Consider the following 10,531-nt stretch of genomic DNA (forward strand, 5'->3'; position numbering starts at 1 on the left):
CGTAAATTATGTCTAAAAATAAAAGATTAATGTAAAATTCAATGTTTTACGCAAAACTCTATTTTTCACAACGTTTGTGGATTTTTTTTTAATAAAATAACAAAGTTATGTAAATTTAGTCTAATTTTACGTAAATTGTGTCTAAAAATAAAGGATTTATATAAATTTCAAATGTTTTACCTAAAACTTTGTTTTTCACAATATTTGTGGTGTTATTCTCCAAAAATAACAAGGTTATGTAAATTTAGACTAATTTACGTAAATTATGTCTAAAAATAAAAGATTTACGTAAAATTCAAAGGTTTTATGTAAAACTCTATTTTTCACTAGGTTTGTGGAATTTTTCTTCTAAAATAACAAGGTTCCGTAAATATAGTCAAACTTTACGTAAATTATATCTAAAAAGAAATGATTTCGTAAATTTCAAAGGTTTTACGTAAAACTCTATTTTTCACAAGGATTGTGGATTTTTTCTCCTAAAATAACAAGATCACGTAAATTTAGTCCAAATTTACGTAAATTATGTCTAAAAATAAAAGATTTACGTAAAGCTCATAGGTTTTATGTAAAACTCTATTTTTCACAAGATTTGTGGATTTTTCTTACAAAATAACAAGGTTACGTAAATTTAGTCAAACTTTACGTAAATTATCTCTAAAAATAAAGTATTTAAGTAAAGCTCATGTTTTACGTAAAACTCTATTTTTTCACAAAGTGGATTTTTGCTTATAAAATAAGGGGTTTATGTAAATTTAGTCTTACGGTTTACGGAAATTTAATCTAAGTTTACATAAATTATATCTAAAAATAAAAGATTTGCGTAAAGTTTAAAGGTTTTACGTAAAACTCTATTTTTCACAAAGTTTGTCGAATCTTTCAATAAAAATAACATGTTTACGTAAATTTAGTCCAACTTTACGTAAATTATTTTTAAAAATAAAAAATAAAAGATTTACGTAAAGTTCAAAGATTTTACATAAAACTCTATTTTTCATAAAGTTTTTGGATTGTTTGAATTTAAATAACATGCTTACGTAAATTTAGTCCAACTTTATGTAAATTATGTCTAAAAATAAAGGATTTGGGTAAAGTTCAATGGTTGTATATAACACTTTTTTTTTTGTAAAACTATTGATTTTTTATAGTAAAAATACAACTTTACGTAAATTTAGTTTAACTTTACGTAAATTATGTCTAAAAATAAAAGATTTACGTAAAGTTCAAAAGTTTTACGTAAAACTTTATTTTTTACAAAGTTTATATGTGTTTTTTTGTGAAATAATAACTTTACATAAATTAAGTCAAACTTTACGTAAATTATATCTAAAAATTAATTATTTACGCAAAGTTCAAGATTTTACGTAAAACCTGATTTTTCACAAAGTTTGTTGGATTTTTCTTTTGTTAAAATAACTTTACGTAAATTAAGTCCAAGTTTACAAAAATTATCTCTAAAAAATTAAGGATTTACATGAAGTTTAAGGTTTTACGTAAAACTCGATTTTTCACAATGTTTGTTGGATTTTTTTTTTGTTAAAATAACAAGTTTACGTAAATTATGTCTAACAAATAATTCAACGATCATCTAAGAAATCAACGACGCTCTAGTTAAGGAGGCATGTTTACAGTGATGTCCACACTTATCTAATTTGACAAAATAAGATTTATATTACATTAATCCAAGCAAAAGACAAAGATAAGTGCAGCCTTCAAATTTACTTTTTCCTTTGGCACATTCTTAAGTAAGTAATGACAGCGAAATGGTTAAAACTAAGCTGAAAAAATGTTACTTCACCTCATTTCTACTTTGTTCATCTGCATTTTTCTTTGGAACCTTGACCCTTTTCTTTCTTACAGTTATCTCATTTCCCTTCCAGATTATTTCTGCAGGACCTTCTACATATTCCCAACAATCAACTCATCACACTCGTTCTCTTTTTCGACCTGGAAGATGTAAAATTATTTAGTTCCACATGTAGAGTGTACATAACATTATCAACATGAAGAAAATGTGCACACAGTAAGTCATTAATCTCAAGCAGTATAAAGTGTACATACCAATACCATTATGAAGAAAATGTGCACACAATAAGTCACTAATCTCAAGTTTTCACATCAACTTTACAAGCACATGATTTATCTGGAGACTGGAACAAAGAGCATAGCAAGCAAAAGTTTCAAACACCTTCCAACGAAAATTTGCGCTACCAAAAATTGGTAAAGAGATGAGTACAACATGAAGCTTCCATATCATACGACTTGAGTGATTTCAAACAAGAACCTCACCAGAATGTCAGTCAATAAAAACAATTGATCCTGTTTTTTGGGCACTCAATAAAAACATAAAATTAATCACATAACCAAGCATACTGCAGAAGAAGATGCATCAATCTTAGAAAAGTGCTTGTCAATATGTCCATCTTGTCCACAACCATCTGCACTTTAAATGCAGCAAAACGTCATTAATAGAGCTGAATTTTAATATCACTACAGTCAAATATAATTGCTGAGGAACTTGCCTGTATTCCATCGATAACACATCGGTCTCCAACATCTAAGGGGTGAACCAAGAACACGAAAATGACAGCTTCGAAAACAGTCTTAACGCTGTTGAAGAACATGAAAACAGCCAAAAGAAGTTGAGAGGATAGAAAGACAAGTACTTTTGTTGTTAAGAATCCCATGAAGAGTAACCACATAACGATTAATATAAGCAGAACTATCACAGAAACTATCACATTCAATTCATCAATTGCAGTTTTGATGTGTTTTAAGGTACTATTCACTGACTCATGGTCATGTAAACTTCAATCTGTTAAGATAAATATGTTATATTACTTGCCATAACATTCAATTGTTCTGAATTTATATGCCCATTGCTTGTGTCATTGGTTTATTGTCTATTTTACTCTTTTCGTGTTCTGTTTTGCTTTCTGCTAGTCCTTTTAATTGATCAATAAAAGCGGAAAATTATTGTCTATCGATACTGTAGACATTAGTGATTTTGTTAATATGCACACACAACTTCCTTTTATAACCTATGAAGAGAGAAAGCGGAAAATTATTCAAGTCCTTAATTTGCAATAGGGCCAATATGACAGCAGGCACATAATCCTTAAGAGGATCAAGCCTTTTCCTGGTAATTATCAAATAGAAACTCAAAACTATCAATAATTAAATACATTTGGATTAGAAAAGGCACTACAAGAAAATCAGTAATTACCAACCAATGTGTTGAGACCATATTAAAAAATGGTGGTAATGTTACAACCATGTTGGTTGGAAAACCTATATTTGGTTGGAAAGGTAATGATCAGATTTATACAATACATTTGAGACAAATAATCTGGTTTCAAAGTTGTGATGGTTGGAAAGATTGCAACCATCACGATTGTAAACATATAATTGTTGGTTGTAATTATTTGAGCAATTTGTTTTTATTTCTTTTTTTTTGGATGAATGATTGGAGTAATTACCAGATTTATAATTGTTGGTTTCATATCATGACTCAAATTTTTTTATTTGAGTCAGTGTTGGCGCCAAAATTCCCGCCTAATATTACCGCCCATTATTTTAGGTGTCTTATAAGAAAGTAAAAAGTAAAAGTTAAATTACTATGTTACCCCTACATCATCACCCTTTATCTTGATCATTAACTTTTGATTTAATAAAAACTTGACATCTGTCCTCTGAGCTCCCACTTCTAATGTTGCATCTTCCCTCTACTGAACAAACCCATCTTTTCTTTTCTATCTCGCTTCTATCTTCTCTATTAGGGTTTATTTCTTATCGTATTCTCAATTCCAAAAATCCCATGTTTCCTTAAGCTAGATTATGAAATGCAATCCTTAAATTTCTGATGGAACCCTAACCCTAACTTTCCTCTCCTCTAAAATCAAAACCCTTTGGTTTCCGTAATCATAGGGGAAGAAGATCCAAAGGAGATAGGGGTTTGTAGTGTATGTTGGGGATTACTGAAGCAAGATAGACAGACGTTCTAGAGTCAGCTAGAGAAAGTAAGTATCTCATTTCACTACCAATTGTGCCTTAAACTAATTTGTACTTTGGTTGATGTCTTAAGTGGATTTCAATTTCTTGTAATGTGTGAAATTGGAAGTTGTAGTTTTTGTTATGGTCTTGTATTTTATGTCCTCTGAGAACCCTAACTTTCCTCTCCTCTAAAATCAAAACCCTTTGGTTTCCTTAATCATAGGGGAAGAAGATCCAAAGGAGATAGGGGTTTCTGGTGTCTGCTGGGGATTACTGAAGCAAGAAAAAGACATTCTAGAGTCGGCTAGGGGAAGTAAGTGTCTTGTTTCACTACCAATTTGTGCTTTAAACTAATTTGTACTTTGGTTGATGTCTTAAGTGGATTTCAATTTCTTGTAAATGTGTGAAATTGGAAGTTGTAGTTTGTGTTATGGTCTTGTATTTTATGTCCTCTCAGGTGAAGAACATGATCTGATGAGCATAAGTTAATTTCTAATCAGATAACTTATGTGTTATATCAAAATGGCTGTCATATTCTCAACTACCCATCAATTTTATTATACTATAGAAATTTACTAATTAAAAACAGGGATAAGGTGCAAAAAATATCCCTAACGTTGACAGTAAAGAGCAATAATATCCCTAACGTTAAAAATGGTACAATTGAGGGCCCAACGTTGACAAGTCAGTCCAATTTTAGACAAACTAACATATTTTCCATGCAAAGTTAAAATTTCTGTTTGCATAGTCAGTATATCTTCCAACTCATGAAATTCCAGGTGATTAAAATCAATTGAATGTCATTTGTATCCTCATATCCTTCATCTCTGGAAAACATATAGAATTCCCAAAACTTTTTATATGGATTTCTGCAAACTGAATATTTCACTCCATTTTTTATTTCATTTCAATTCCATTCGTGTAATATCAGACAAAGAGGGAGAAAATAAAATAATAAAGAAAATGTGAAATTCGATGCTCTTGGTGCAATTCATATTGACAGTGTATTGATTTGGTGTGGCCAGAGCTGGGAAATGTTTCTTGGGATTCTCTATTGCTGTGAAGAGTGCAAGAACTTAACCAGAGATGAAAAATTGGAAAAATTAAGATTAGCAGATGTAGTTATTTTGGTTCAGTAATGAATTTATGTGTTTGGTTCAATTGAAAGAGAAGAAAGTGATAAGGCTAAGAGATAATCACTTAGCATTTCATGAGTTGGCAGACATGCAAACTGGAAATTTTAACTTTGTATAAAAATCTGTTAGTTTGTCCAATTTTGAACCAAGTTGTCAATATTGAGTCCTTAATTAGTTCATGTAAACTTTAATTGCTATTTATATATATATAGCCTAATTACTTTATGTTGTTTGTTTTATTAATGTGTTTTGTGATGTAATTTCTATATAATTTACAGGTTCAATAAAAAAAATTGTAAAAATAATAATTTGCAGAAAATATATATATATATATATATATATATATATATAGGGCGTCTAGAAATCACCGACGAAACATGTTGTTGGTAAATCGACAATAAAACTTTCATCGGAATACTAACCATTCAGAATTTTGTCAAAAAAATGTAGGCAAACTTAGCAACCGGAATGTTTGTGACCGGATCCTGATGGTTGCTAATCACATTACATTTACAAATTTGAAATTTGGTTTTGAAACCAACGGTTGGTTGCAACAAATCGGTTTGTAAATTTGCAACCAACTTTACCAACCACTTTTTCTGGTTGCAAACATTGCAACCGTGAATGAAAATCTGGTTTCAAAGATTTAGCAACCTGACAGTTACCAACCGATTCATGTTGGTTGCTAAAAGTACAAATCTGGTTGCAAAGTCGTGTTAGCAACCGGTTTAGCAACCATATTCCCGGTTGCTAATTACCGATTTTCTTGTAGTGAGGTTGAAACTGTCACAGTGAAAAAACTCAAAGAAAATTTAAATAGTAACAATCCTTACTTTTTCACATACTTATCCAAATAGCAAATGTAATTAAGAAAATGTGAATCTCCTTTGCAAAAACGACAAAAGGTGAAAGATGAGCAAAAACTAAACTACCTCCTTTATGAAGCCATGAATAAGCATGGTTGAATAATAGAGGGACTTAATTGAAATAACTTTAATACAATTAATTAGTAACTAGACAATGCATACACTCACTATTTCCTTTTTTTTATTCTTTTCTCACCACTCTCTTTCCCTCACATTCACTCCATTTCCCTCACATTCACACGAACACACACTTTTTATATTAGTATTTTATTGCTTTCTTATACACACAGCAAACAACCTTCCTCACCTATTTATACTAGAATTAGGTCGGTTACTAATTTCAATATGGGCCACAAATATTGTTGATGAAAACTAGCCACACAAACTTGGTCGGTGGAAGACCAAAAAAATCAACTCAATAATTGCTGAAAAGAAGTTTACAAAACTCTAGATTATGATAGAACCATCTTTTAAGTCGGTGGTGTTTTTCTCTAATACTCCCCCTCAGCACCGACTTAATATCTCGTGCTTACTTGTCATTCCAAGTTGCTTTTTGAACTGTTCGAATTTTGCACAATTTAGTCCTTTCGTGAATATGTCGGCAACTTGATCATCAGTCTTCACATACTGCATCTTGATGTCTCCACGTAAGACCTTCTCTCGTATAAAGTGATAATGCACCTCCACATGTTTGGTTCTTGCGTGAAACATTGGATTTTCAGTCAAGTGAATCGTTGACTGATTGTCGCAGTATAACTGTATCGAGTAATCAACTGGCTGATGAAGATCCTTCATGAGTTGTATTAGCCAAGTACATTCTTGAGCTGATGTTGCTGCTGCCCTGTACTCTGTCTCGGTACTTGATAATGAAACCGTAGGCTGTCTCTTGCTGCACCAAGATATAGGTCCCGATCCAAGACTAAACACATAACCTGTAGTTAAACGCCTTGTGTCGTGATCTCCAGCATAATCGGCATCACAATATCCACGTACCTCACCCTTTCCTCCTTTCTTGTAGAGGATACCATAGTCCATAGTACCTCGAACATATCGAAGAATTCTCCGGATAGCTTCTAAATGAGGCTTTTTCGGGTTCTGCATAAACCGACTTACCATACTTACTGCATATGATATATCTGGCCTCGTCAGAGTGAGATAAATCAGGCTTCCAACTAGTTGTCTGTACATGGTAGCATCTTCCAAGTCCTTTCCTTCAGCGGAACATAGTTTTGTGTGTACCTCTACTGGAGTTGTAATAGGCTTGCATTCGAGCATCCCAAACTTCTCCAAAAGATCCTTTGCATACTTATGCTGACACAAGAAAAGTCCTTCCTTCATGAGTTCAACTTCAAGACCAAGGAAATGATTTAACTCTCCCAATGATTTCATTTGAAATCGTACTGATAAGTTGGCTCTGACTTGATTGATCTCAGCAACATCATCACCTGTAATGATCAGATCATCAACATAAACTAATATTATAGCCAACTTCTCACCTTGGACCTTCACGAACAAACTGGAATCAGCTAGTGCCATCATGTAGCCACTTTGAATCAGGAACTCTGCTATTTTCCAATACCACGCTCTTGGTGCTTGCCTCAATCCATACAATGCTTTCTTCAACTTGCATACATAGTTTGGTTGAGCCATGCTCTCGAACCCTTGAGGTTGATCCATGTAAATTTCTCGATCTAATTCTCCATGTAAGAAAGCATTCTTCACATCCATCTGCCAGAGCTTCCAATCTTTACTGGCTGCAAGTGCTAGTAGAACACGTACTGTGGTGATCTTCGCAACTGGACTAAATGTCTCATCATAGTCCATACCATACTTCTGTGAGAATCCTCGAGCTACCAATCGAGCTTTGTATCTCTCAATTGATCCATCAGGGCGCTGCTTTACTTTATAAACCCATTTGCAGGAAATAGGCTTCACATCTTTGGGTTTGGGAACTAAATCCCAAGTCTCGTTCTGCTTCAAGGCATCCATTTCTTCCTGCATAGCCTTTCTCCACTCTTTACTTAGTGATGCTTCTTCGTACGTCTCAGGATCTTTAATTGATTCTTCAATCACTGCTGCATTAGCATACTTAGGATTTGGTCTCCTTTTTCTTGTTGACCTCCGTACCGGTGATTGTTGTTCTTCTATTGTTTTATCATCATCAACGATCTCCTCGAGTTGACTTGGCCGTTCTTCTTCAGGTGTTTGATGTACTCCTATACGCCATGGAGATTGAATCTTTTCAGGTGACTTGCTCCCGAGGTTTTCTTCTACCGGTTCCACTTCTGGAATGATTTCTTCAGCCGCCTCATCCCTTTCAAGTTTTTCTTGTAACTTCTCCTCGATTTCTTTTGAATCGGGTAGTACAACTTCATGAGGGGACCACCAGGATGAAGCTTCGTCAAACACCACATTTCTTGACGTATAACACCTTCCTGTTGTTGGGTCACAACACTTCCACCCATTTCTTTGATTATCATAACCCACGAAGATGCATCTTATAGCTTTCTTATCAAATTTGCTGCGTAAATGATCAGGAACGAAAACATAACATACGCAACCAAATACTCGAAAGTGACTTACAGTGGGTTTGATCTTCCATAATTTCTCGAAGGGTGAAATGAATCCGAGTGGTGCTTGTGGTAGTTTGTTGATAACATCTGCAACTGTCTTCATACACTCAGCCCAGAACCGAGGTGGAACATTCTTCGCATGTAACATACTCCTGCATATCTCTGCAAGGTGTTTGTTCTTCCTCTCTGCTACACCATTTTGTTGTGGAGTATTGGGACAAGTCAACTGTCTTCGAATCTTGCAATCTTGTAAGTATCTGGAGAACTCGTGCGAAGTATACTCTCCTCCATTGTCAGTGCGAAGGCATTGGATCTTCCGATCAAGTTCCTTCGAGATCTAGTTACTGAGTACTGGAATAGAAGTCAGACCAGCTTACCTCCAATGCAACTCCTTGGCCAAAAACTCAAAGGCTTTTGTCTAATTCTGCGAAAATGGAATAAGGAAACCTTTGGGGATTTAGATCGCAACATCAAAGAGGCCGAAACTCTTTTAACACAAGCACAATCAGACATTGAATCGATGGGCTTTACTGATGATTTGCACTTTAGGGAGCTTGAGGCTCATGCACGTCTTAATGAGGCGCTGAAACGAAAGCATACCTACCTAAAGGAAAAGAGCCGAATAAAATCAGATGGAGACAGAAATAGTGCCTTCTTCCACCGAATGGCGACTATCAGAAAATCGGGTAATGGCATATAGGCACTTCAGGTCGACGGGCAAATTGTAACTGATACGGCTAGAATCTCTGAGCATATAACTGAATTTTACACTGCTCTGTTAACGAGGCAGGTCCGCCGATGAACTACGCTGAAGTTTTTGATGTTATTCCGAAGTTTGTCTCTCACGAGGAGAATGCCGATTTGGTGAGGGTGCCGGACTCGTGTGAAATTCGTAGGACTGTCTTTAACATGGATGATAGCAGCACTCCGGGGCCAGATGGTTTCACTGGTGCTTTTTATCAGGCCTTTTAGGATATCATCGGGATTGATGTCGTTGCAATTGTCATCGGCTTTTTCAACTCGGGAGCCTTGACGCCGGATCTGAACTCTAGTAATATGGTTTTACTTCCCAAAGTTGAAAGGGAAATGTCAATTGAACAATTCAGACCAATAGCTATGAGCAACTTTAGCTATAAAATTATTGCAAAAATTGTGGCTGACAGGCTTGCGCAGCTTGCCTCCCGGGTGATTTCAGGTAATCAATTTGGCTTCCTCCCTAGTAGAAACATACACCAATGCATTGCAATGGCTTCAGAAGGGACAAACATGTTGAACAAACGTTGCTTTGGCGGGAATATGTCCCTAAAAAATGATATTCGGAAAGCATTTGACACGTTGAACTGGAACTTTCTGTTGGCCGTGTTAGAGGCATTTGGGGTTTCCCTACAATTTCAAGATTGGATACTAAACATGTTGTCGACTGCCAAAATCTCTATTCTAACAAGGTCTAATCCATCGGGATACTTTAAGTGTTCTAGAGGAGTGCATCAAGGAGACCCTCTATCTCCTCTGATATTTGCAATTGCGGAAGACTTCCTAAGTCGGTGGCTGATCCGGCTTTGCGAAAATGGTGATCTTGTGCCGATGGGTTACTCTCAATCTTATAATTTGCCAACTCACTTACTTGTTGGAGTTTAGTGTCCTAAAGACAATTGTTTTAGGATATAAATATTAATGAATAAATTGTTTATTTAGTCATTTGTTTAATCAGATATATAACATTAAAATGTAACTATATATAAAGGCACAAATCTTTCATAAAGAAAGTAATCCTAAGTTTATTTCAGTAGTTATAAAGTGTTCATACAAGCATGAAGTGGGACTATACTTTATAATAGACCAATAGACTTAAAATCAACCCAAGTCAAGTAATATGTTATAGGGGTTGGCATATTACTGTTGAGACTTGCATGTAACAATGTTTTCTGTCGAGACAGAAAGCTGATCTCACAAGCTTTAGATATTT

This window comes from Euphorbia lathyris, chromosome 2 (genome assembly GCF_963576675.1).
Source record: "Euphorbia lathyris chromosome 2, ddEupLath1.1, whole genome shotgun sequence".
NCBI classification, from domain to species: Eukaryota; Viridiplantae; Streptophyta; class Magnoliopsida; order Malpighiales; family Euphorbiaceae; genus Euphorbia; species Euphorbia lathyris.